Here is a 22,072-nt window from a genome sequence, read left to right on the forward strand (position 1 = left end):
AAGAAGGCAAAGCAACAAAAGTACCAATTACTGATAATTTCTTTCCTTTAGCTTTGTCCTTCAGATTACTTGCCAGGCTTTGAAGAAGCCCTCTGGATCTGCAGCCATCAAGAATATCTGCAAGAGTGATAGAGTAGGACAGGAACTTCATCAGTTCCCTGCCCGTAGATGCTGCCCTACTGAGCATCCTGATAGCTCCACCTAATTAGCGCCTTATTAACTCCAATCCCCCACCCCTTTTTGCAGCATCATCTTTCTCCCTGTCTAGTTCCCATAGTTCCAGGAAACAGTCATAAGGACATAACCAAAACATGATAAAATCCTCAATTACTAAATTAACTTTATGCTTGTAGCCATAATCTTGATAAATGAAACCATTTTTTCCATTAGTATTGCCAGTTTTGATTGAAAACCAGAGGCCATCTACAAGTCTGTACTTGTATACAGGCACACAAATTTGTCTATAGCTGTCTGCTACAAAGTAACACAAGATAAATCTGGACTATATTCCAATAAAGCTTTATCTTGTTGCAGTTTGTAGTGGCAAAATTTTCTCTCCTATTTTCAAAAGTCTTGTAGGAGGAGGTTGAGCTTTTCCTTATGACTCAAAAATGTGTTTTAAAAATACTAAAAAGAAAGAATTGACCAGCAATTTCTGCAGCAGCTAATACTTAGGGTGTCCAAGTCTGTATGGTGTTGATTTTAAAAAGGACAGATGCCCTGGCACCTTAGCAAAGATTTTGCCTGAAGCTGAGTCCCTAAAATCGTTAGTAAACATCCAGCAGTAGGAACAGGATTTTGCTTTGCGAAGACAGACTCATAAAAGCACCTAATCAAGTTGAGCTTGAGGTGGCCAAGACATCAGTGAGAACGTCTGAGTAAGTAACAAAAGATTTCTGCACATTTAGATTGCAAGCAGGATAACAAAAGCCCTCAAAGCCCCTCGCTGCCCGGTCTGCTGCAAAGCCAACCCAGCAGCTCCTACGTGTACAGCCACTATGCAGTCCCTCCACCTTATCTGGGCTTGCTCACTGCCCATCAGGGAGGGAATCCCATCCTGCAGGCTCCTTCCCCGGGAGTAATTGAGGTCCAAGAGCCAGTGAGGTCACCCCCAGTCTCGCCAAAGCCTGTATACCATTACAATGAAGTAATAATGTATTTATAACACACCTAACCACTGATGGCTTCTATTCCTGTTGAGGCTCTTTTTATTTTTTTTCTTCCCCTGCATTTGCACAGATGTTTTTTGAGAACTGGTCTCCAGAAAGAGCCTTGCAGAAAACAAGCTATGTCTGTTGATTCTGGCTGGCTTTTATAACGATAGTTGTTAGCACACAGGATTTATGTTTCAAATATCATTTTAATTTCTTGGGCTGCATTTTTAACCACAAATGTTAATTCAATGGTGCACTATAAATGCTGCAGCTCCTTTATAAAAATGTAGGACAAGCTGTTTCTAAGGAAGAATTCTGAGAGTCTGATTCATAGAAATACGACTCACATACATTTTCCATGGAATTTGCTCTGAAATATGTGTGGAATATATTCTACAATAAATTATGTACTTTTGTGATTCATTAAATCCTCTCCCTGCTCACAAGTAGTAAGCTCTTCATTATACACAGAAAAAGTGCAATCAGCCCAAACCAGCAACATTCTTATCATATTTGGTGGATGCTTTGTTTCTGATCTTAAAAAAAAATTGTAAAGACATTTAGAGAAAGCACATAAATTAAGCTGGCATCCAGCTTTAATTTAGACTAAAGCAAATTAAGGATATCTACACCCATAATTATTTCCATGTTCAATGGAAGGAGTTAGGGCTTAGAATGACTCTCTCAACAATCACAGGGATTATTAAGAATGGAGGACTACTGAAAAAGACATTTCTAGGAATAATTCCTCTCACATTATTTTTCTTTTTATCACTTTGTCCCAGCAGTGGTAACACTCCTTTTGTGCTTCCTGCCAGTGTGCAGGCACCTATGATGTGGTTTCACTAGCATGCACCTTCCTGAACAGAGAAATTGGAGGTGTCACCTGTGACATTATTCATGTGCCATTTCAGCTCACACAGTGCATATCGTAAGCACTTACTGGACAGTCAAATAGGGGACAGGAAAAAAAATAATGTGTAGCTTATGTGGCTGATGACATTTAAAAAACTTCAGCCAACTAGCTTGGCTAGCAAAAACCCAGATATCAGCCTGCTCATAATCACTTCTATGGGATAAATTACCTACTTTGCCCTTCCTAGGAGTCCAGATATGTTGAAAATAGATATTTCTGCCCTCAGACTTCAGCTTTCCCTTATTCTTCCCCACTTTGCTAATAAAACCATTTTTCTTGAATGTCAATATCACCAGAGCTTAGTTAAATCATCTTACATCTTGCTGGGAGTTACATCTCTGAAATATTCCTTTTCAGCCTTTCTACACCCTGCTGCCATTTGTCTCCAAGAATGTCACAGGGAGCAGCCCTACAGTGGAGACCCCTGGTAGTGTTGCCCATGGGCACTGTCTATGGGAAAATCAGGATCCAGACTTGGGACTCCACCGTGTGCTTTGGGTACTGTCTGCAGCAGTAAGACAAAAGGGAAGGAGGGAGGAGTGGACAGTGTGGCTTCTATTTTGAAGGAAGGAACCAGACTGGAAGTACCCCACAATCACACACGTTGTACAGAAAGCCAAGATGCATTCTCTCTGCACAAAGGAAAATAAGAAATATAATTTCACCATTCTTTTTAAATGTCATGTCCCAGCATATCAAACTCATTTCATCTTCAGATCATCCCAACATGCTCTGTTAGCTACCAGAAGATGCGAGCCAGTGTTACCACCACAACAAACTCCCAGTACAACCATATAATTTCAATTCTTCACACATTTTCTTCCCGTGCACACAATGCCTTTGGTAGCTCAGTAAAAGTCTCCTCTCTCCAGTCCACTGCCACGGGCTACCAGGCTGAAACAAAGCTCAGTTTCAAAGCTGAAGCATAATGACCAAGCGGGAGGGAAAGAATAAAAGAAATAATTGGCGGTAGCTGTGCCTGTGTCTCCAGAGGTTCTCCTGGCTTAGGATTCGACCCAGGGTGGGCCATCAGCTCTGCTGCCCATCCTTCTTGGATGCGTGGTATTGAAATGCCACCTCTTGAAGAGCCGCATGGCAAAGCGAGGCAGGCTGCCAACCCGAAAAACGTCAACATGTGAAAACCTCAAGGCCCCTGCAGCGGAGTTTTCTTTTGTCCCATTTTTCCTCTGCTAATACAGGTTGGGAAACAGGCAGGCTGAATGAAAGATATTCAGGGCAGGAATCATCTTTTGTTGTTGTTCCAGGCTGTACCCAGTGTATTGGGGTCACAATGGCCATGATACGAACATTTGCAGCAAAATAAGCAGGGGTCATAAAAATAGCAAACAGCACCAGATATGAGATCTGACAGGGCAAGGAGGGTTAGCAGTATCCTTGACAAATAATCTCTGCCAGGCCAAAAAGAAGGAGACCCTGGATGGCATGGAGAAATAATGTCTAGATGAAGAAGGGGTTCAGTAGTCAGACTGTAAAAGTACTTATAAATAGTGCTCTAACAGAATGAAAAGTGCACAAGGAGAAAGAGGGCAGCAAGAGGAAGAGAGAAGGAACATTTTTCCTCCTCTTATTTTTCCCTTCTGGAGTGAATTTCAATCCAAGAGATCTTTCAGCCAGTTCCCCTTTCCCTTGTGAGTCTGGGCCTGACTTTTCACTCTCCACACCTTGCCTAGTCATTTGCAATCATATGAAGCCAAGCCAGAGATAAATAAAAATGCTCTCAAATTTGGCAGCATTTTACACCTCTGTGGTTAATGCAAAACAGAGCTGCAAAGTTGGCCTTTTTTTTTTTTCTTGTGAGAAAAACACACATATCTCACCAGTGTAACCATCTGTTGTGTATCTCACTTGGAAAAAAAAATTATGGCTAATAAGAAATGTCACTACTCTGAAAGGGGGGAAAATGGTCTCAAAGAACATCAGGTTGAAGACAAGAGTCTGTAGCCAGCATGGCAGAGGTCTCTAGATTTCTTCTCTTCTCCCACTCTCCTGTCTCAGGACACAGCCATGGGAGGTCATACCTCAGAGACCATCACCAGCAGCCGACCATAAGGACTATTAATCCTCTAGACATGGTTTCAAGGTTTCCAGACATGAAGGCATTAGTGTGGTGTGGGGATGGGGGTTGGTTACCCCTGCCCTCCCCCTTCTCACTGGTTAGGCAAGTACTGATAGTGGGTTTTGGCTAAGTTTTACCCTGTTTGGGTGCACCCCAGAGAGCTGCAGTGCTTTTAGAGCAATGCTGATCTGTAGCTCTGGGCAGTCATAGCAACAGGGCAGTGACAGTGTGGGCTTCCCAAAGGAGCTGCTTTCACTGTCCTAAAACAATACTTAAATTCAGACCAAACTTAGGAAAAAACCAGGGTTTTGTCATTTGTGTAGTGCCTACTAACACCGTGCAGGGGCTGTGTGAGAAGACAGAGCCTCCAACTCCACCACATATACAGAGCTGGTGTCTTAAAAATTAAAAGAGATGGGGAAAAAAAGAGCCCTTTATAAAAGCACGTGAAAATATTATGGGCCATGAACCTTCATTTCATCTTGGAACAGTGGGTCCAAACAAGGCCACTCTTCCTCTCTCTTTACTGTCTCCTTTACCCACCCATCATTTCACTCCTCTCAGAATTCTGCACAATAAAATGAATTATAAAAATGAAATGTAACAAAGCTAAAACTTTTTCTACAAGACTAAATTGAAAAGACTGGTTGAGTTTCTACATTTCCTGAGTACTTACAGGCACCTGCAGAAGAGCATAAGGACTGGCAGAACATGAAATACACTATCCTGAAGTAAGTGCATCACAATAAAACATACTTTTATATTGCAGCTCTCACAAGTAATTATCACAAAGTCCTTTACAAGGATAAGTAAGTAGAATTTTGAGGGCAATGTTTTAAGAGAATGAGAGACTCATCAGTATACTCCTGAAAAATGAAAATTTGGAGGAGTAAAGAAAGGAAATATTTTTTATCAACCTGACCTACATTTAAGTGATTGTTTCTTGCAAAACCAAATACACATAAATATATTTAGCTTGAGAATGCCATTAGACCAGATAAAAAACATTTTGCTGCAAACACTTGTAAGAAAAATCAAACAACCTAGAGGGCTGGATTTTTCACACTACTGCTGCTGGTTTATTCCATAGTTCAATGAGTAGAGTGATGCTGCTTAACCTTTCTATAATCCAAGGTCCAAGTAGCATTTCACATGAAACCAAGTAAAGACAGTTTTTCTCCCCATTATTTTTTTTTTTTTTGCTACTTCTTTGCAGATTTGCACAAATGGATTTAAAAGTGTGATTACAACAGTTTCATGAAGCATAGCATGCTCCCTAAAATCTCCACCCCCCAAATGGGACAGCTCCACAGAAGGGATCAATTCTGGCTTCTCTCTTTAAATGAAACAGCCTGGGGATTTAAGCTGTTCACCCAGGACCAAACCACACATTCAAACCCTGCCATTTCACTGTTAGAGCAGAGTTTTGATCCCAATGTCTCCCACATTCTTGCAAAAATATCTCAATCCATCAGGCTTTAGGCAGGCTTGCCATAAATTTCTGTTGCTCGGGTTGTCCCATTTTCACCCATAATTAAATATTCATGGGCTAAGGAAGAGACGTGTTTATGGAGGGGGTCATTCATGTGTATTCAGTTCCCTTCAACAAGTCTGAGACAAGTGCTGTAAGCTGCAGTCAGACTTTCATTTTCCCTTTTCATTTAAAATATCTAGTCTAAATTTTGTTTCATTTCTGGCAAGTTTGGAATGAAATTTTTAAGTCTTTTCAGAGAAACAGAAATGTAACTAACTAGCCCTCAATGTTTGAAAGCAGTTCAGTAAAGTCTGTTTGGTAATACAGAAAAACAATTGGACCAACCCAAGATATTCTTACTGGCCCAGGCCAAACTGAAGGAAAGCTAAAGAAAAAAAAAAAGTAGAAAAGGTAAATTTTGGGTGAATACAAGATAGAGACACAAGAAGAAGTGGGGAGCTCTGCAACAAGACAGATTGAATTGGATGGAGAAACCAGGGACAGCAGGGAACTTCAAGCAAAACCACTCAGATGAGAGAAACTGATGAACCAGTCAATGTTTCTAAAGGGAAACCAAAGTTTCCTTTGGTTTAATGCAGAAAGTCAGGAGCAAACCTGAGATTTTTCTTTGTTCTGTACCTTGCTCCATGAAGCAGCAAAGGCTCCCAAGGGTTTATGAGAAGGGGCAAGACTTTCTCAAGATGTGGGTTGGGAAATGTGGCAGGGTCCAGGTGTGGGAGCAACTGCACCATCTCTGAAGGCTCTGCGTTTAATGAGCCCCCTCTGCAAGTCACAGGAACTCCTTGAGCTCTTCCCCAGCAATGCATCTTCATGTCACCCTCTGGCTGCCAGCCACCATGGAGGTTTCTGTGGTGACAGGAGAAGCCAGAGATCCATAGTGCTTGGGGGAACGGGGCCGTGGCCCCATCAGCTCAGCCATTAATCCACCCCTGGGCAGAAGTGACAAGGGCTGAGTCTGACATAAAAATTCCATTTGCTGGATGAACCAGTAAATGTACTTCATCATGTCCATGGGACACTTCAGGAGAGCTGCTTTTCTCTCTCCTAGGTTCTGCCTAAAGGCTGGAAATTCCCTTAAATACACACACCCACCCCAAATATCCATGGGGAAACTGTGATGGGTGGCAGATTCAATTTTAGGCTAGTAACACAGCAAGAACAGAGCAATACCACAGCTACCACAGCCTATAAAGGGACAGAGAGCCTTTCAAGGGACACAAACTTCATAAAATCCACCACACAACTAAAAAGGGTGGAAGCTTTGTTTAAAAAAATCCCAATGAAGAAGTCACAGATTCCTCTATAATATGAGAACAAGTATGAGTCAGGAATGTTCAGTGCATTGGCTGTCAAATTCTAGATTAGTATGGAATACCCACTCAAAGCCTACTGCCCAACAGATTAAAAAAAAAAAGAAAATAGACGTGCGTAAGGAGAACAAGGAAAGGAAGAAGCTATTCTGCAAGATGTAATGAGAAATCATTTCGGTTTCACCAAGTGTTTTAATCTCCTGACACAAACAGGGAATTGAGTAGTTCTGTGCTGATCTTGTGGTTGTACGAAATGTCCAACATCTCTAAAAGGAGAATTTTCTCATGTGATGCTGAGCTGGGCTTAGGTGAACATGAATTCAGTGGGAAAAGGATGTTGTACTGTCAAAGGATTTCACAGTCTAGACCTTACAGGGCAATTAACTGAGCAGCTCAGTTTCAAGTGCTTCTCAGCTCTGTAATTCTTTTCTCTACCTGATTTTTTTCCTCAAGTACTGAAGACTCAACAGCAACCAAATAAGTGTAGATGAGTAAAATGGTACTTCCCATGGAAACATTACATCAGGATTGCATATCATCCCTTGCATTACCTAGAGGGGTAAAGACTGGTGCACTGTGCATAAAAAGTGAGTATCAGTTTCTTGTGCAATGCCAAAAACATCACAGTATAAGACCAAAATGCAAACATGAGAGGATCCTCCATGTTATATGGCTCTACTGCTCTTTTTCTAAGTTTACAGTCAATTGCCATCACTAGAGAAAATCACCAGGCTTCACTTCAGAAAGTTCTTCTGCAAAAGCACAGATTGTACACCCTATGAATTGTACATAATTAAATTTTAACTATTTGGCTTAATTAATTTATGCAACTGCCCCTGATGCATATATGTGCAGAAGTGACTGCAACCAATTGAGGCACACAATGAGTCCAACAGTGACACAAAATACCCTTATAACCAGGGCAGCAGGTTTTAATAAACACAAGATGTAAAAAAAGTCCGCTTTTATCACAAAATAATTACCTCCTTTAAAGAAAATCATGAAAAGAAAAAAAATCACAGCAATAATTAATCTAGAGTGAATATCTTTTCAAAGTGGTTTCCGCACAACAAATCCCATTTAGGCCAAGAGGACATAGTCCTAGGCTGCTCCAGGAGAAATTTAGGTTGGATATTGTGAGGAACTTCTTCACAGAAAGGGTGGTTTGACATTGGAATGGGCTTCCCAGAGAGGTGGTGGAGTCACCATCCCTGGGGATATTTAAGGGAAGACTGGAGGTGGCACTCATTGCCACGATCTGACTGACACAGTGTTCAGTCATAGCTTGGACTTGATGACCTCAGAGGTCTTTCCCAACCTGATTGATTCTGTGATTCTGTGATTATTACTATTGGTTTCCAGATGTCTTTGCCTGTTGCTACCTGTGCTATTCCAATAATTGTCAAAAACTGCAGAATAATTGCAAAATTCACCTAAAAGGTTCATCAAACTTGTCTTTACTCTTGTCTGTTGGTTTGCTTCGGGATTTTTGAGGGGAGATGTGACAAAGCACAGAAGATGGTCACTCCTGGGATATTTCTTTGTTATAGAATCACAAATTTAAAAATGTCACCAACGACACACTGTTGGTTTTATTTTGTTTTCAAACAATCCAACCTTGTTTCCAGGTGTGGAAATAAATACACCCTGTGTACAACCTCAGTCTGGGGGAAAGCTCCTGAACCAAATAGCCTGGTATTCCTGCAGTCTGAATAACTAAGCACTGTGGATCCAGGAGCTGCCACACTGCACAGGAGCAGAGCTGGGTGATAGTAGCAACAACAGGCACTGAGAAATGTCAGACATTTGACTACTTGGGATTAATCCAAAGCCCAATGACAAACCACAGACATTAGTTATGTGTATGTGTGGGGGAAATCAGTTAAACCTATACTTACATCTCTGCCTCACTTCATGCTTCTCATTGAGAGCATGGTCTGAATCTTACAGAGATTCCTCACTAATGGCTGATCTGCAAGAGCAGAGAGTCTAATTTATGGCAGAGTCCAATTCCAACTTGAAATGTAGACATTTTTCCCATTGTATGTGGAAAATCATCATTATGTTACTCCTAATAGACATCCAGTGAAAGCACAAAAATGGTAGAGTCTGTTTGCAGATATTACTAAGATTCCTTAACTTTCACAGGATATGTTTTCATGATGGCATACAGTGAGTGAGTCCATTCATATTTAGGTATAATTCTTACCACAATAGTAATAGCATCAGCAGTACCCTATAAAAGGAATCTGAGGTACAAGTCTGCAGAGGACTGACTACAATAGTAAATATTTAAAGTGTTGACTCTTCACCTGGAAGAAATCTACAGGGTTTCCTGAAAATGTACCAATTTCCTAGCATAGGATCAGCCCCCTGGGTTTCAAAGCAAGATTTTTTTGGAGGCTGATATCAAGCTAGAAGAATACTATCTGAAACAATGATGGACTTTGTGTTAGCTTTTAGTGCTTAGCCTTATTACATAGAGCTCCCTAACAGTATTTTGCAGCTTAAAGCAACTCAACAGTATTTAAACACTGACCTTATTTGGGGTGAAAGAGATAACAGTCTGTAGCTCAACACTTGCTGAATGTATTTTCTGTATCTATAGGTTTTGCTTAATTACTATTACCTCTACTTCAAGTAGTCATAAGTAACATTTATTAATTAATGGGGTATTTGCTGAAGTTCGTTTCCTTTCTTCTTTCCTTTTACTGAAAAAAGGCACAGGGGGACAAGCAGAGAAGAGCTGAAGACATGCGTATTCCATTTGAAATCCGTGATTAAAAAGCTTAAAAATTCAAATCAACGTAAAAAACTGTTTTATTTTAATACTGTGGAAGGTTTCAGTGAACTCCATTATTTTCACTCACTATTTGCTTGAATAATTTAGGCAAGAAAGCTAAATTATACATAAAGTGTACAGTTAGAAGAAAAAGTTCATGCACAGCCTCGGGCTATAGCCATCCCCTAATGATGTCTGTAGTCAGTGGAAAAGAACTCGTTAGACTGAGAGTAATTTCTCAGGGTTTAAGTTTTTTTCTTAAAGCAATAATGTTCTTATAAAAATCTGACAAACACACTCAACCAAAAACCACAAAAGAGAGGCCGTTCCTAAAACCACAGCCTTATAACTTTTCATTTAATTTCATTGGAAATCTGGCTTTTCACATACTATTTATTCTTGTTGGCTGTCCTCAATGATCTGATTAAATGAGGGGAAAGCACGTCTTTATATCATTCAGCTCCTACTTTGTTTAATCAGAGACCTAAAGTTTGCAGGGAGTTAAAATAAATGCTATACAGCTCTCTGAGCAAAACTGAAATCTGCTGTGAAAGAAGGTTGCTTTTACACTCAGTACACAGTCATTTTTGCTAGTGGTTGTAACTTGCCCCACTATTGTATTCAAGGAGCAACTCATACAATTAAACATTTACGGCTCAATTCACTAAAGCTTTACATGCCCTTTAAACTTGACTGGGGAAATGTGCATGCCCAAGTGGACCAGGTTACCAATAAATTGCTTCACCTCTGATCTCACATCTCTTCTCTCTGCTCCTCAAAATCTGATGTTGTAGAGAACAGAGCTCCCAAGAGCAGCGAGCTGGGTTTGAGCTAGGCATGAGCAGGAGTAAGAACAAGAATTCATTGTATGGAAATTAGCTGATAGTAAGTTTGTTGATCAGGCTTATCTTTTGATCAAAGTAGCTCAATTAGATCAGAGAAAGAGACAAGGAATTTTATTAAAATTACTCCTTAGAATCCTTTGTATAAAATGAATAACTTTCTATAATATTAATGGTTTTACATCACTTTATACTTGTATTATTCTGTCACATTAGTTTAACATTACTACCATGTACAGTGGTTTAGCATTAATGTGATCAGAGGACAAATTACACGTGCACTTCCATATTGTTATATTGAAATCAAGGCCTTCTATGACACTAATACGAAGCAAACTTCAATAAAATATAGACTGTCTAATATAAAGTCATTTTTATATCCTGTTGGAGCAAGAACACTATTATTTCTTCTCAAAATCACTTGCAGCATGGCACCCAAGCAAGGTGAGAGGTGTAATGCTATATCAAGATAGAAATCAGTGGAGCCATCCCCCATCCAGGAAGGATCCCACTCCCCGGAGTCGCACTCCACCTCCTGGGTTCTGTGGGTGACACATGCTCCCCAAAGCCCAGAATCAAAAGCCCAGGAGGGTGCAGCCCAGTGCCCTTGAAGCAGATTAAAAACTGCTTCCCAAATTTCAGGCATAATGCAGGTCACTGAATAAAGGCAGAGTTTCCATGACTCTCCAGCAACCCTTTCCCAAGTGAGAGCAGGCCTGGACCAGACAGACTGGAAGTCTCTCCATGACCTGCCTCCTTCCTCTACAGCATATGGTGCAGCTCAGAAGCAGCAAGCTTTGGAATAACCTGGAAAGGAAGGAATTTTGGTCCCTCTGGGGGACATCCCCTCCAGGAGTTTGAGGACAGAACATCCAGAGCACCCTGAATGCCAGAAGAACCAATGCAGCTGCCTCTCCTTCTGCTTTCCGCCCTACAGGAAGCATGGCTGGAGGACAAGGAGCCAAAGACAGCTTGTGGAAAGATCAGAGTACAGAGTATTTGGCTAAGAGTTGGGTGGAAAATAGGAACAAGTGCTTGCAGACACAGCTGGGACCAAGTTAGAAAGAACACAGGCTTTGTAGCCAGCTGTGAGATGACCCCGACCTCTGCTGCATGAGAGCTGGATGCAACGAAAGGCAGTGCCCAGCAAATCCACATGGACATTAGGCTATGTATCTCGGGTTACAAGTACAAAACTTCACTGCTCAAAGCAATTTTCTGGGCTTATTGTACTCACCTTTTTGGAGCATGAGGATATTACATATAGAGCAGATGAGCTCATGGAAAAAAAAAAAAGAACCAAAAACACCAAAAAAAAAAAAAAAAACCACACAAAAAAAAACCCAAAAAAAAACCACCAAAAAAAAACAACCCACAAGTAAAGCAGTACTGATGAATTAAAAGTCCTAAATAGGTGACTTCCACCAAGCATAGAGGTATGTCCTGCTCCTGGACCATCCAATGGCAAAGGGTTCTTGCCAAACACACCTTGACAAACCATGTAAGTCCATGCTGGAAATGCCCCAAAAGAACCCAGGCAGAGTGTGGACCTGACAAAGTGCCTCTGTGTGAGGACAGGCAGTGCTGAACCTCTGGACCCACCATCCGGCACGTGAGCATCCTTCTCCCCACAGAAGGAGCTGAATTAGGTAAGTGTTGACTTCAGCTTTGCCACATAGCTGAGAAAAGCTCAGTCATCCCTCCTCCAACCTCAATCCCACAATGCTATCCTAACCCCAGCCGCTCATTGTTATATTTTTGTCCTCTTTGGTAAAATAGAAGAGAAACCCTTATTATGTTTGTTTCTCTATGCATTTCCTACACCTGCCATATTCCATCATATCTTAAAAACATCACCATGATCTTTCCACATTTTCTCTGGCAGGAATTTTTACAGAACTAATAGCAATGGAACTGAATCTCCAAGACTTAAGTGGGAAAATAAACTGGGAAACCAGCAATTGAGAGGTAATGTCTCTACAGAAAGCTATAGGAAAACCTCACTTAAGAGAATCTTTTTTTAAAAATTGTTTATTTTTAAATTATAGCAGCTCTCTCATCCCAAAATCAAGTTTATCCATGTCAAACTGGTTCATCATTATTATTAAAAAGTCCTTCTTCCTGCTCTCCAAGGTGCCCTCATCAGTTCTACAAGCTAAATTATTACCTACCTTTACATTGCACTCACCCCACCGCCACCAAGACTTTTCTTCCTGGCTCTTTTCCACACCATCATCATCAGGAGATCCCAGAAGAGCATGTCTGCTCAGGAGCACATATTTCAGTCACTGAAGCTTTTCAGGCAATGGCAGGGTAGGGAAACATTTATCTTTTTTTAAGTACAAGGCCATGATTATAGTTGCTGGTTTGTTCATATAACCATTGACCATTCAAAATCCCATCTGCCACACCAGGGGAGCTCATAGCAAGACAAAAAGAGTTACAAGGAGGAATCCAACTTTAGATCCACCAAGGAATGCAGATTGAGACTGGTCAGGCTTGGGTCCCTAACCATGCTCATCATGACCATTTGCTGTTATCCAGGAAAGCTCCCCTTCACTTTCTTCCTGACTGTCTCCAGAATAAAATACTTCATCCAGAAGCACAAACACTTGCTTATCAAGCTGAATTTTTCACATAATCATAGAAAGGCTTGATAGTGACCTTAGAAATCATCTTGTTTCAACCCCCTACCATGGGCAGGGACACTTTCTGCTAGACCAGGTTGTTCAGAGCCTCATCCAGCCTGGCCTTGAACACTTCCAGGGATGGGGTATCCACTGCTTCTCTGGGCAATCTTTTGACAGGCCCTTACCACCCACTCAGAGAAGAATTTTTTCCTGTTATTATCTCACTCACTAAGCAGGAAATGTGATCGAGTTGGGCAAATCAAAATATTAACCACCTAAAGTAGGGAAATCTTCTTCTGAGATACATGGAAGTATTTCTGCAGCCACCAAGAAGCAGCACTGTAGATTCTGCCTTCACATCCTTCACCCACTTCCAGCACTGCCCAGAACAAGTTTTGCAAGTGTGGTATGCTCAACCCCTTCAGCTGGGTGGGAGAATCAAGGGAAGGGGAAGAGCTTTTGATACTCCATCTGTGAAGCAGCAGGGAACATGTGCCAGACTGAAACCCTGTGGTCTACTATCTCCATTTTCTCAGCTGAGACTGTAGTGGCACAATGAGCCTGGACTGACTGACCACAGCTTGTCAGGGCTAAATACGAAACTAGCCTCAAGATGGATGTTGGGTTTTTTCCTGCCAACAGTGTTTATTCCAAGTATCACTTTAAGCACAGGCACTGGAAAGGAATTCTATTCAAAATGAAATGTGAATTTATTATGTTTTTAAACCCCCAAGGTTCCATTTTGGTATGTAAAACTGTGACCAGATTTTCTGAGTGGAGGAACTCTTGCTGTTCACGATGCTTTTGAAATCTGACTGCTGCCATTTTACAGAATATTCTGAGTTGGAAGGGACCCACGAGGATCATCAAGTCTACCTCTTAAGTGAATGTTCTATATGGGGATCAAACCCACAGCCATGGTGTTATTAGTACAATGTTCTAACCCTGAACGTATCTCAGTGTTAAGATTCTTTACAATTTTCTCCCTAATTATGGCTGCTGAAGAGTGGGGGGGGGGGGAAAAAGTCTTCTGAAATATTTAAAAACATGCTCCTAATTATATAAGTCATTAGATTGCTCTTCTGTTATAAAATTAACAGCCCATCTTGAAAAGAGGGGGAAAAAAATGGTATTCATCTTTATTTAGACGCTGACGCAAATGAGAGGCAAACTGCTGAGCACGTTCAGGCTGGGGCTCAGTCAGTGAGCACCAGACCACAACACCATCGATTATGCAGCCATCAGGGACAAACATGCTCAGCTGGCACAGCCACAGTGCTTTGAGAGCTGATTCCTGGGAAAGATCTCTCTCAGAAAACTTGACATCTCCTTTTTAACATTTTTCATGATGAACAACATGTTGCCTTTCCCTCTCAGCCCTTGGGAAGTTCATGATCTTCATCCTGCTACATTTTGAGGCTGAATGGGTCTAGCTCCACCAAACATTGTTTGGGCAAAAGGGGACAGACTGGGGGAGAATGGGATAACAGGCTGGGAAGTCTCTCGGAAGCCCCTCTGAGGACTGCACGGGGATCTGGCAGATTTAACAGGGGCTTTGTGCCCCCCCTGAGTGTTGTCCCAGCAGGTGATTGAGTCTCCTCAAGCTAATGAGGCTGGGCTTTCCTGAGCTTTTCACAGTAAGTCAGATTTCCCAATCCTTTAGTCATTTTTGTGTGTTCCCTGATGCTCACTCGTCTGTCCTCGTGATGCCCATTCACCAGAACTGTTGAAACTCTGACAATTACTCATCCCCAACCAAGGATCTCTAGCATTTATTTGCTTACTCAGACACCCTTTCTGTCAGCCTTTATGACCTTTGGACCCTCACAACACCAAGACCTCCTCACTTCAGACAAGTACATCCCTCCAGCCACCAGCACAGGACAATCTCTGCCAGGCTGTTGCTGCAGGATGGATCCCCCAGGCAGCCCTATAGGTCCTAGAGCACTGCAGGCAGCCACCTCAAATCTCAACTTCTCACTTAAAATCCGTGTAGCTTTCTAATTTTTATTTCTTTTTTTTTTTTTTTTAATTTCAATTATTCCTGCAGGAAGTTTGCTCCAGTCTCACACTTCAGATGGTTAGGCACTTTTTTCTCATCTCCAGCATAAAGGTATTCATGGCCAACCTACAGCCATTTGTTCTCATTTATAGCCATTTGTCCCTGTTTTGATGCAGTGTTGCAGCCCAGCATTTGCCTGCCACAAAGGACACAGAGGACACTGGGATTCTCACCATTGACTCTGGAATGGGTCACTGCAGCAGGAGTGGAGGAGGAGAGAAGAGATAATCTTCATACAGAATACAGAAGTATGAAAATAATCATATTCAAGAAGCTACTTTATTCTGATTTGTTTATACATTATCCAAGCATTTTATTTTATTATGCATTTTAATAATGCAAAGGCTTAAAAGCTGAAAATGAGCATATTCCATGAGCTCAATATATTTCAGTTTGCACATCATCAATTGTTTTTCCTTGCGATTATGCAGTTTTACTTTATCATCCCTTTGATAACAATTTCTGCATAAAACCTGACTTTATATTTCATTTTTCCCGTCTGTTATCTTAGCAAAATACATCGAAAACACCCTTTGTATTGCTGTACTAATATAACAGATCAGGAGAAGCTGTGGCATAAGAAATCAAAACCATAATAATGTCTTTGGGTTTTGCATTTTAAATACTGCATTCATTGTTGCACTGAGGTTTGAGATCCCTTTTCAGACATTACTGAGATTACCTTTGGTAATGCCTATTTCATTGTACTTTGATATAAAATAATGTATGTCATAAATCATCTAAGTGACTGTCATTAGAGTGAAAAGCACCTACTTATGATATGTAACAATTTGCTTTTCTAATTTGAAGAGGATTGAGGTATTTTAATTATATAAGGTCTAAAGCCCTTGTGAATGAAATTACAATTCAATGTAAAATCACTTTCTGCACAGAGCTGTAAGTTAGGAAACGATAACAGCTATACTCATCAATTTGTACTTTTTGTCTGGACTAAATACAGGAAAAAATAGAAAAACTTTTAAAGGGAAAAATGGGAAAGACCATTTCAGTAACTAAAAACCTGAGAAAGTCCTTCATATTTTTAACTTTAAAAAAAAAATCTCTTACTATAGTAGACAAAAATCATCTTTACAGACTACAAGCAGAATTTTTTTCAACAGAAATAAAACACTGAAATTCTGAGATGTATGAATTTCATGGAAGCATGGGTAGGGTTGGGCAGAGAGGTTTATTGAAAAGTTATTGGTATGCTTCACATTTTCAAGACTTCTTCCATTTGGTAGTGAAATGGGGGTTCAGAGCCTATTCTGTGCAGAACAATTTAAAGTTTTTGGAGCACTTCACTTTGAAGGTGATCAGGGCTCTGAACACGCACATTGCAGAGGGATTTAAAATTATGAGAGCTTTTCAAATTGTTTAAAACATTGATTTTTTTATAAAATTGATTTTTCAACGTTTTATTTCTTCAGTGGCTGGGTAATTACAGTAGACCAGAAGCTGAAGTGCTTCTGTCTGAAACCCAGACTCGCTTTCAGTCTCTCTTTCTCATTCTCTCTCTTCTTTCCCCCTCCCTTCTTTCTTAATAAGTTTTCTGGTTTCCCTTGCTGCTGGGACAGACACATCACACTTTGTCCTTGCTCATAAATCTCTCTCTGACCGAGCAACCAGGAAGTTATTAGGGGTGAGGAGAAGGTCAGGTTGAAAATGCAGTTTGATCAGACGTGTTCTGGCAAAACAGCACTATACCCACCTCAAGAGTAACGCCAAACACAACTGGGATGGGCTTTTAACCAAATATTCCAGCCACAAGCACCCTCCCATATGTCTCTCAGAGGAGGTCACAGGGACTCCAAAGGATAAAGGAGTAAAACCATTAAGCTGGAATTTGGTTACATGCACGGTTTTCCCCAAAATTCATTTTTCTCTTGCTCAACACGAGCAGCAATACAGAAAGCCCCACGGACTCATTCAGAAGATTCAGGTGTGCAGCATTTAAAAATCTCCCCAAAGATTTTTGGTTCAATCAGACACAGGGACAATGCATATAAAGTTTGCATCCTTTCACATATTTATGAATTATGATTTTGGGAGGGTTGGGAGGGCATAGGGGTTTTGGTTTGGAATTTTTTGTTTATTTGTCTTTAAATAGAAATACAAGTACTAACCCTGCAGGCTAAAGAGGTCTTCTTATACAGGCCATATTTAGGATGCCATGGGTGTATTGGGCAGATTAGCCATATATCAACTATGTCTTGGCTCATGTAAAGCAGAAAAGCTCAGCACTGACCACTAGAACCAGGATGTTTCACTCTGCTAAAGATCTCAGATCACTTTAGTTATGGCTGCTGGACTGCCAGTGATGGGTAACTCATCAAGACATTTCTTAGGAATCTATATATGTAGTGTGCATGATATATTATATGTAATATATAAAAGAAGTTTGCAATTTTCCTCAGTGTTATCATTCTTGGAAAATAAGAGCCCAAAACATTTTACTGATCCACCAGAAAGTATGTAAATGCATCTCAACAGAGAAGCTTTAATTGTAGGGAATAATAATAAATAACTTCTTAGGGAAACATTTCATGAATATATTTTTTAATAAACATAAACACATGCACATATATAAGTTAATTGTTAATTTATCCTAGTCCAGAAAATGCCCCATTTGCCTTTTTTAAAAAATAAAACTATATTGCCAAGGTTTGGATCAGTGCTTTATGCATTTTTGTAAAAGGCTATATCAAAGAAAAATGAACATATTACTGAATTTTTGTCAGCTTGAAATAACACCTGCCACACACAAGGTCTTTAGCCTTTCATGCACATCATAACTTCATTCTAAATTTAAAGGAACAGGGAAAGCAATAGAGCAAAGCTACCCAGATGTTGTGCGGTCTGTGCAATTGTAAATTTAAAAGTACCAGCTTTCCATCCAGATTTTAACGCACCAGAAACAATATGAAAATTCCAAGCCACACTGGATTATTGAAATGTCTGGCCATTTTGAAATGAATTTTGGAACAGATGTACAGAGGTAGGCAATAAAGCTGTGATAATAAGGAACATTTCTACATCATCTCACAAAACTACTAATCTATAATGAGGACCAAAACTATTCATGAGAGAGGATGGTTTTCATTATTTTCTTTTTCGGCTTCAGTTTGAGTATTCCTTTACTCGCTTGCTAGATTTTGCTATTTTTGTAAAGCATTTGGTAGCTATTTGACTTTATCACTCCTAATCCACAACACAGGCAAGTGTCTAAGTAACTTCATTTCTTCTTCCTCTTTGCTGAAGGCAAACACAGAAGAAGAGAAACTTAACTAATTTATTGTCTTTTATCTTATTACAATTAACTTCAAAATTTGTGCTTTTCAATAGTGGTTACTGACTTTAAATGTCTCCTTTGGATACACAAATTCAAATATCACAAGAGGCTCTGATTTTAATACAATACAGAATATCTACAGCACAGAGCAGATGACCAGCAAAGAAAATCTGGGTACCCCAAAACCTAAACCACCCAAGCCCAGCTGTTCTGAAATTTTTCCTGTTAACACAGAGGAACATTTGAAAGAAGGAAATTATTGTACTCTTGGGTGGATAAGTTAGTCTCTAGACATCATGTAGACAAGGTAGAATAAATCCTTCATAAAACTAAGCAGAAAAGATTGAGAGAGCAGGCAAGCTTTAAGCTCCCAACTGTTTCCACAGGTCAGCTAAAAGCAAAGGTGACACCTTCTTTTAAGCTTTCAGGTGGTCTGCAGAAGGACTTATATGCCTGAAACCTTGTCTAATACTACTAACAGATAGCCAACTAAATTACTTTGTCTACTAAAAGATATCATCACTTCCAACAAACCTTGTCATGCTGACATAAAGCAGATTAGTCAGGCAAGTTGGGTGCTGTGCCAGATTAAGCTGCATACCAAAGGCTTGAGTTTACATATATTACTCACTGCATTTTTCAGCCTATCTGTTCAGTTCATCCTGTTCTGAAAAACACACATTAATCTGGGTCAATCTTAATTTTAAGATTTCTAGATTCAAGTTGGTTTTTTTTTTCCTGCAGGGATGAGAAATTTTCCTCTACATGTGAACATCCCCCAAATTGTGCAAAGCCGTCTCATTTTTCCACAGCACAAAGAAGGAGCAAAAGACTGAGGGAGGAGGGAAGAACATCTAGTTCCAAGAAAAGAGCAATGATATCTTTATTTAGGCGAGTTATCCCCTGGAGTTTGGCCAGCTCCCTGAAGCATTAACCTGAACGTAGGTGACTGACAGCACTGCCCTGACAGTCAACAGATACTCAGCTTCTAAATCTCTGCCAAACCCTGGCAGTCAGGCAGCTAGGAGCAACTACTGGGCTGATTGCAGGAAAGCCACTGACTTCTGAACTGCCATTTCCCACTCTTCTTTCCCTTTTTCTTGGAAGTTTTCTGCCCCCAAACCTGCCTAATGATTATGAAACAGGACAGGAACACAACCCAAGATAATTTTGCTTTGGTATGCACCTGCTCATTCACTCCAACCCCACCCAACAACTGCAGCGTTTTAGATGTTTTTCAGCTTTGTTTTAGCTTCAGGTGTATGCACAACACTCCCTGTGCCTTGCACAGGTCACCGAAGGATGAGAGAATGTCACAGAACGAGTTTGCTGTTTTCTTAACCTGAAGAAAGCCCTTACTAAGCGCACTCTTTCACACCCACATATGTCTGAGATAGCACATATTTCTCCCTGAACAAGCTCCTGGGATTAAAAGCGTAGGGGGAGGGGAGAAAAATAAATTGCTGAGTAGGAATTTTCATCTGATTTCTGGAGCTTAAATTATCTGGGGGAAGTGCGAGTGGGGAAATAGGAGAGCAGCAAGGAGGAGGGGTCCAAGAATGTCAGAAGCAGTGCTGATATCCCGGCCACACTGGCTGCAGCTCCAGCTTCCCACGATGGCACTTCTCTAACAGCACAGCTGGCCTCCATGTCCCCAGCCAGGGATCGGGAGCGATAACCGCGGCAGGAGCCACACCGAGGGCTGTGGAGACAAGTGTGAGATACATCACAAAGGTGGCAGCAATGTGGCACTTCTTGACGTGACACCTAATGGGTCAAGCCTGACGCAAGACTGGTTCCTATCCATTTGGCCACATCTCCCTGGCTTTGGCGTGAAATCATCATTTTCCAGTTAGTCACACCAGTGTTCCAGCTCCGTGTTCCAGCAGAGCGAAGAAAGGTTTCATTTAGAAACAAAATAGTTAAAGGCCTAAGTGATGACGCTTGTTATGTACAAGGGAACAACTTGGAAATTTAAAAACAGCCTTGTAATTAGGGATTTGAGTGAGATATCACAAAGTTCAGGCTTGAATCCATGCTCTGCCTCAGTTTTTCTGTATTATTTTTGGACAGTCTCTCAGTTCTGTGTGATTCAGTTTCCCATCTGTACAGTAAATGCCTCTTTCCCTTTTTTGTATCTTGAATTACATGCATTAAACTGTACTGAAATCCAGATTTCATCTGGGACTTTGAAGAATTGAATAAAGGAAATTACTATGATTATTTAGACACAGAGGTGCATGCACACATAATGAACCATTCAAATGACTGCTCCAAACTCACTCACTATTACAAAATGCAGAAAAATGGTCTCCTCTTCCTAAATGCTGTCCCAAGCAGCAGACTGCCTGTCCACACTGAAGGCATAAAAGCCAAGAAAATGCTTGAGTACGTAAAGAAAACAGTATTTCCAAAGATGATAAAAATTTGGGAAATTTAAAAGTTTTTAAATGTTTCAATGTGATAAATTAAGGAATATAATTTGGCATTTACCTTATAATTGTGACCTCTCTCCCAGCCTTTCAAAACACTGCAATGCATTTTCCAGATATGTTCTGTGTGTGAAGAAGACTCTATCTTCAGTGGTGCCTCACATCACAGGCGAAAAAGCTGACTGGGGGCATCCTCCATCCTACCTGCCTACCCTTCCTTGTAGTTTTATGCAGAGGTAACAGCTGTAGAAGGGACATGATAAGAGAACAAGGAGGTTGGTATATGGTTCTAGATGTGTTTAATGCAGAAAAAAATACATGGTCATATGATTTTATTTCCTATATTTGACAGCAAAAATATTGCCAAATCCTAGACCAGGATCCTCTTTGGAATGTTATAGCGTGATTGGGAATAAAACTTCATAGTAAACAGCCATGCATTTGAAAAGCAGGTATCCCTGTGTACACAACTGAGCTGCTCTCAGAAGGTCCTGATCCGGTCCTAGCTACTCATGGAGAGTCTAGAAATAATTAAACTAATTACCTGCAAAGATTAAAATAGTAGCACAAATATCCAGTTGAGTAACTGCTGCCCCTGGATACTACTCCAAGTACTCTACTGATGGCTCTCAAGTCCTCAGACCAAAAAAGGCCCCAAGAAGTCCTCAATCATCCCACAGGACAGGGGTGACCATATTAATTACACTGCTGATAAACTCATTTCTCAACTGTTTCTACTGACCACCAATAACAGACACTACACCAGGCAATCTGCCCTAACCCAATGCTACCATTATTTCTGGAGAAACTTTCCTAGCATCTAATCTGGAACTCTCCTGCTGTGATTTTGGCCCCAACACAAACTTGTAAAAGAGGTACCAACCTAATTTTTTTAAAAGTCTTTAATGTACTTAAAGAGTATTTATGCCTAACTTCAGTGTCTTTTAGAAGACAAGAAAACTGTAGGTTTTCCAGTTTCTCCTCCTAAGCCATTTTTCCCAGACCCATAAATATTCTCAGTGTTTCTTCAAAATCTTTCCAACTTTGAAGAATAGTAGCAAACCTAGTCCACACCTTTCC

At 40.6% G+C, this 22,072-nt stretch overlaps 1 long non-coding RNA gene across 4 annotated transcripts in view; it reads right to left on the minus strand.

The window, feature by feature from the left end:
- The window catches only part of LOC135297413 (uncharacterized), a 93,152-nt gene that overhangs the window by 54,255 nt on the left and 16,825 nt on the right, over positions 1-22,072 (minus strand). Inside the window, exons 3-5 of one of the 4 annotated variants that reach the window (XR_010359422.1) lie at positions 21,054-21,235; positions 20,848-20,917; positions 15,649-20,262 (exon numbers count right to left, since the gene is read on the minus strand). The exons of 2 other annotated variants lie outside the window; for them this stretch is intronic. This is a non-coding gene — a long non-coding RNA (uncharacterized LOC135297413). Of the gene's footprint in view, positions 1-15,648; positions 20,263-20,847; positions 20,918-21,053; positions 21,236-22,072 lie in introns of those variants that run through there. One more of the 4 variants, XR_010359425.1, reaches the window with a different exon arrangement.

This window comes from Passer domesticus, chromosome 3 (assembly GCF_036417665.1).
Source record: "Passer domesticus isolate bPasDom1 chromosome 3, bPasDom1.hap1, whole genome shotgun sequence".
In the NCBI taxonomy this organism is placed as follows: Eukaryota; Metazoa; Chordata; class Aves; order Passeriformes; family Passeridae; genus Passer; species Passer domesticus.